The following is a 6000-nucleotide window of genomic DNA, read 5'->3' as shown; positions in this document are numbered from 1 at the left end:
AGGAAAAACAAAATTTACTTACACAAGAAAAAAAAGAAAGAAAGAAGAAAAAGGAAAATAGAACTTATTGGCTCACTTAATTGGAAAGTCTATGAATAGAGTTAGTTTTAGCTACAGCTAGATTTATGGCTTAAATAATGTCATCTAGATTTACTTTCTTTCTATCTCTCAGTTCTGTTTTGCACAGGGCGGGCTGGCTCCATTCTGCAACTTCACATGGTATAATAGCGCTGTTGCATTATCTCTTAATTACAAGTATCAAGGAAAAATAAAAGTATTTTCCCAGATGCATAACAAGAATCTCTTTGCATCTCACTGGCTCTGATTGGCTAAAATGTCCATCTCTGAACCAGTCACCATGTTAAGAAGAAATTCAGTGTGCTGACTGGCTTAGATCTGGGTCATGTGATTCATCGCTAAACCAGAGATATAGTCCCATTGTACCAGTTGATTATAACATTCCAGTAATTTTCTGAGTTGGTTGTTAAACTGTTGGGAGCATTAAATTTGAAAAGGTGGGAGTATTCACACTACAAACTAGGGCTTTATTTGTTTACTTATTTTGGAGAGATCATTTACCAGCACATCACTGGGTACGGCCCTGCCCTGTCCAAGCAGAGTGGGTGAGGATAGGATCACCTTGTAAAAATGAGGCTGTTAACAAAATAAGACAAAAATAAATGCTGCAGTGGCAAGAAAAAAAAACAAAAACAAAAACCTACCACTATTCATTCACTAAAACTGGAAGCTCAAACTCAAAATATCTAATGCTGAATTTTCTCTTTCTCCTCAATCTGCTTTGTCTCATGGATTTTCCATCTTGATTGGTAACCATTACTCCAATCAGACACTCAAGTCTAAAATATGACATTTAATTTTTGAATGCTTTTATTTCTTTCATAACACAATTTTGCCTCCTTAGCATTTTTTAAACCCATCTCATCCTCTGTTGCTACAAGTCACTTAGACTTGTTTGATCTCTCTTTGGGATATTTCAGGACTCTTCTAATTTGTCTGCAGACCTTCAGTCTTACCTTTCTCAAATCTACCCAGCGTATCACCAGCAGGGTGATCTATCTAAAGTATGTCTGACCCAATTATTACTTCTTCCTAAATTTCTTTCCATTGCATAATAGATAAGGTCTGTGATGGCTTTCAACATGTTCACAAATTCTTCTCCCTTTAAGAGCTGGAGCTTAATTCTCTGGCTTTGAGTATGGGCTCAATGAATAGAATATAACAGAAGTGATGGTGTGTGGCTTCCATGACTAGGTCATAAAAGGAGTTGCAGTTTCTTCCTTGCCCTCTCTCTTGGATGACCCACTCTAGGGGAAGCCAGGTATCATTTTGTGAGAACACTCAAGCAGCACTGTGGAGGGGTCCATGTAGCAAAAAACTGAGGCCTCCTGCCAGCAACTATCTTGGAAGCGGAAGAGTTTGAACGACTGCAGTCCAGTCTGATGTGGTGACTGCAGCCTCATGAGAGATTCTGAACCAGAACCACCTAGGTCACTCCTGAATTCCTAACCCACTGGAACTGTGAGAAAGCAACTGATTATTATTTTAAGCTGTTAAATTTTGAGCGTAGCAACAGGTCATTTGGTCTCAGCTTAACACTTTATTTTTCCTCCATCACTGAACTTACACTTTACAAAACCATATGGATTTGTCTTCCTCATTATAGTCTGAGCTTCCTGAGGGCAGGTACTGTAATTCCGAGCTCACTGCTGTATCCCTGAGTAGTAGATTGTATTGCTATTTCACAAAGATGGCTGCAACAATATCTCCTATTTCAAGTATTCTTCTAGAACCTTGTCACTTCCCCATCCAGAGGTGGATTCCCTGTCTCCTCCCTTTGAAACTGGATGGAACTTTGTGACTGTCTCAAACAGTAGAGCTGAAGGGATGATATGTTATTTCCAAAGGTAGGTCATAGAAATGCCATGCACATTTGCTTCTCTCCTTTAGACCCTTGCTGTTGGAATCCAACCACTGTGCTGTGGGGAAACTCAAACAATCTGTAGAAATGCCCACAGGGATAGGAAGCATGGGCCCCAGCTCACAGTGGGAGCCAAGCTCCCAGGCGACAGCCAGTGCTAACTAGCCATGTGAGTGAACCATCCTGGAAGTCAATCTTCCAGCCCCTAGTTGAATCTACCAAGCCAATGCCACGTGGATCAGAGATGAGCTGCCCCTGCTGAGCTCTGCTCAAATTGCAGCTTTGTGAGGAAGATAAATGATTGTGATTGTTTTAAGCCACTAAGTTTTAGGATAATCTGCTATGCAGCAGTATGTAACGGGAACATCCAGCACAGTATCTGTGACATCACAGGCATTTGACAAGCATTTGTAAACTGATTGAAGATCCTGGTTTCCTTATACAGCTACTTTCTGGGCACATTAGTACACGTGTCTTTCTTTAAACAAATCTTGAACTCATCTGACTCAAGATTTGTGTTCAAGCTGTTCCTTCTGCTATGAATTGCCTCCCTACTTTCCGTATACATTTACCTGCTCAAGTCTTATGCTTCTGAAAAAATGCTGTTGAAACTTCCTTTCCTCCCTTCCTTGCATCCTTTTAATAACTATGTCGTGAATGTCTACTATAAGCCCAGGGTATCATATGGAGCAATATAGGCAAAATCCCCATCTTCCTGGAGTTTTACATTTCAGTGGGGATCCAGTCAACAAATAAATATGTCATTAAAAATTATACAGTGTATTAGCACCTTAAAGGAATTAAACAGTGTGCAGTAATAGAAAAAAACGGGGTGGGTGGGAGGGGCAGGAGGAATGGGGTCCTATTTTAAATGAAGTGTCTTGGGAAGATCTCTTTAAGGAGGTGATATTTGAGATCTGAACAATAAGGAGGAACAAGTCTGGAAGAAAAGACCATGGCATCCTGGGCAGAGAAAACAGCAAGTGCAAAGCCATGAGATGAGATCAAAAATGTTTTCTGTTGGATAAAATAAAGGAGGCATTTATGGCTGCAGGATAATGAGTGGAGAGAAGACATTGACTAGATGAAGTGGGAAAAATAAGCAGACACCAGATCACGTATACGTAGAGTCATGGAAAGGAATTTAGATTTAATTCTAAATACAAATGATATTTACTGGAGGACTTTAAAGTGGGGGACTGCCACAGTCGGATTTGCATTTTAAGCTTACCCTTGCTGTTGTGCAGATAATGGATTTTAGGTTGGCAGGAAGGGGTGCAGGGAGATCAGTAGGGAAACCAAACTGAACATGAGATGGTGGTACTTTGGGTTAAGGTGGTAGCAGTAGATAGATAGATAAAAATGATGTATTGGGATAAAATTCGTGGCTATAACTTATAGGACTTGTTGGGGACTCAAGGAAAAGGAAAGGAAAAGAGGATTTCCGGCTTTGGTAAAGGGTTTGTACTTTATTGTAAAGCAGTGAGGAGCCATGGGTGGATTAGCAGGGCAGTGCATGCTCCACTTTCTTTCTTCAAGAAGCCTCTCTAGATGCCTCCTGATAGAATTAATCTCTCTCTCTTCTGGGTATTTATTCATAGTTTTGATTCTCACAGGGAATGTAGCATAAAGTATGGATTAAAAGCGTAAGGAATTTTGGGGGCTGAATTGATATGAGTTGATCTGGGTTCCACCACTACTTTATGTGAGGTGTAAGACTTGGAGAAGCCCATTCATCTCTGTGGCCTCAACTTCTCCAAATGTGGGTAGCATCTATGTTACAGGCTTGTTGGGTTCATTAAATGAAACTCTGGAAGAGAAAGATATACTTCAGAAAGGATAAGGAGAAGACCTAGATTTACATTAACTTTAAATTCACTTAATAACTAACTCTATCTAACATTTGTGGAGCACCTACCCTGTGCCTGATACTAGGTGTTTTACTCTTCATAACAACCTTGTGATTTAGCTACTTTTGTCATCCTCCTTTACAAACAGGCACAAAGAGCTTAAAAATGTACCCAAGGTCCTGCTGTAATGCTTAACTTGTATAGATTTGTCTTTCTATATCCCTATTTCTCCCCATTTCTCTCAGATAACAGGGAGTGTGTGTGTCTTGCTCACAAATTTCTTCCTTATCTCTGACACATGGCAGAAAGTAACTTCATGTATGCTGAGTGAGTGAACTTTCAGGCATTGACTCACATGTCAAAGTTGACAAGACAGAGGTCAGAGTTATGGGGTCTTGACAAGACAAAGGTCAGAGTTATGGGGTACTGGCTTTACTTGAGTGGGTCCACCAAGATGAGCTGGGGAGAGTCCTGAGCCAGACTAGCTTTGAAAGCTGATCAGATCCATGATGAGATCAGATCCTCATGTGGTCAGATCAGATCCCCCCTGCTGCCTCATCTGCAGTACAATGATAATGTGCCTAATTTACTTGTGCTGTTTGGTTTCAGAAGCGTAGCAATGGCACAATACAACCTTTATTAACAAGACTACTGAGGGAATGGCGTATTCTGACTACTCAGGCAGAGATGAAAGCTCCTTTGTTTAAACCCTTTTGGAAAATCTCTATAAGATGTAGTGGCTGCTGTTTCGCCTTAGGAAGGACTGTGCAGTGAATATGATTTGTGTCTTGAAGTTGAAAAGCTGCTGATCCTCCTGTCTTACAGTGAGTGGTCTCCGTGCTTTATTCTAAATATGATTATTTCGCAGAGGAGAAGGTGGGAGGAGATTGGGCTAAACATATTCTTAGATGAGGCACTACCTTGATATGCTCATTTTAAAATAACATTATGATATGGGCTTATGTTCCTTCAGAATTAACACTGTCCCTTAAAAAATAGAGTGATGGAAAAAGGGAAAATTAATGAAAGATTCTGTTCCAAGTCTTTAAGTCTTCCTGTAAATATCAGCTTAATTTCTCCCATAAGAAGACTGTAAAATGATGTTTACTTATCAGAACTGGGCTTTTGCTCTGTGTGGTTTAGTATATGTAACATTTTCCCCCTGGTCTGTAGGGTACAAAAGAAGACAAAGAGGTAGTCACAGATGAGGGAAGAGTCGAGAAGGGACTGTTTTATAGCCTTTAAAAGGAGTCTTGAGTGGATTTACCAGGAGAGCAAAGTGCCTTGCGATAGAAGGGGACAAGATGTGATTTTAGCAGGCACTGAGAAGGTCCTTCTGCCAAAAATAGACCCACCTGCTTGTGGATGTGTGGCATTCCTTTGACTGGAGACAATGCCAGAGAGGGCAGCTGTTCCCTCAGATACTCCTCCCACAGTCTGGCTGAGACCTGAAATTCCAGCCTTGAGCTTAAGGCTAAATTTTCCTCCACAATCTACCCTAAAGCATGTGCTTCTCACTTCCTCCCCTTCCTTCTCACTCTAAAACAAAGATGTTACCAGCTATTTACACTGAAGTATGAATTATATAGATTCGTGCAAAGAACAGAAATTATGGAAGCGGGAGAATCCTTGGTTCCCTCCTCCCCACTTAACTCTGTGACTTTTGGTCAAGTCCTTAACTACTTATGCAGTAGTTTCTTTTTCTATAAAATAAGACTAAGCCAAACCAACTGGACTCTTGGGAGGGCAAAATAAGACAAATGTAGAGAACCAATTAGCAAAAAGCTAGAAACAACCCAAATGTCTATCGAAGGGAGGCTAGTTAAATAAACTTTGGAGCATCCACACAATGCCATATTATGTAGCTGTGAAAAGGAGTCAGGAAGACCTCTGCGTCGTAATATAGAGTGACGGCTGAGACATATTGTTAAGTAACAAAAACAAAATGCATCATGGTGTTTGCACAATGCTATAGTTTAGATAAGAAAGGAGGAGACATAGTAAATACATACTTATTTGTAATTTCAGTAGCTGGATAAACCAAAAATTAATTAAAAATGGGATGGAAGGAACAAGGAATTAGAGGATATGGAGGGGACATAGACTTCTCTATGAAATTTATTTTGTTTTTTTGATTTTGGAATCATGTAAATATTTTACATAATTAAAAACAAAGTTAAATCAAAGAGAAAAGCAACCAAAACACAACAA

The sequence above is a fragment of the Delphinus delphis genome, chromosome 12, assembly GCF_949987515.2.
Source record: "Delphinus delphis chromosome 12, mDelDel1.2, whole genome shotgun sequence".
NCBI lineage: Eukaryota > Metazoa > Chordata > Mammalia > Artiodactyla > Delphinidae > Delphinus > Delphinus delphis.
The sequence above is the reverse complement of the archived record's forward strand: the minus strand, read 5'-3'. Positions refer to the sequence as shown.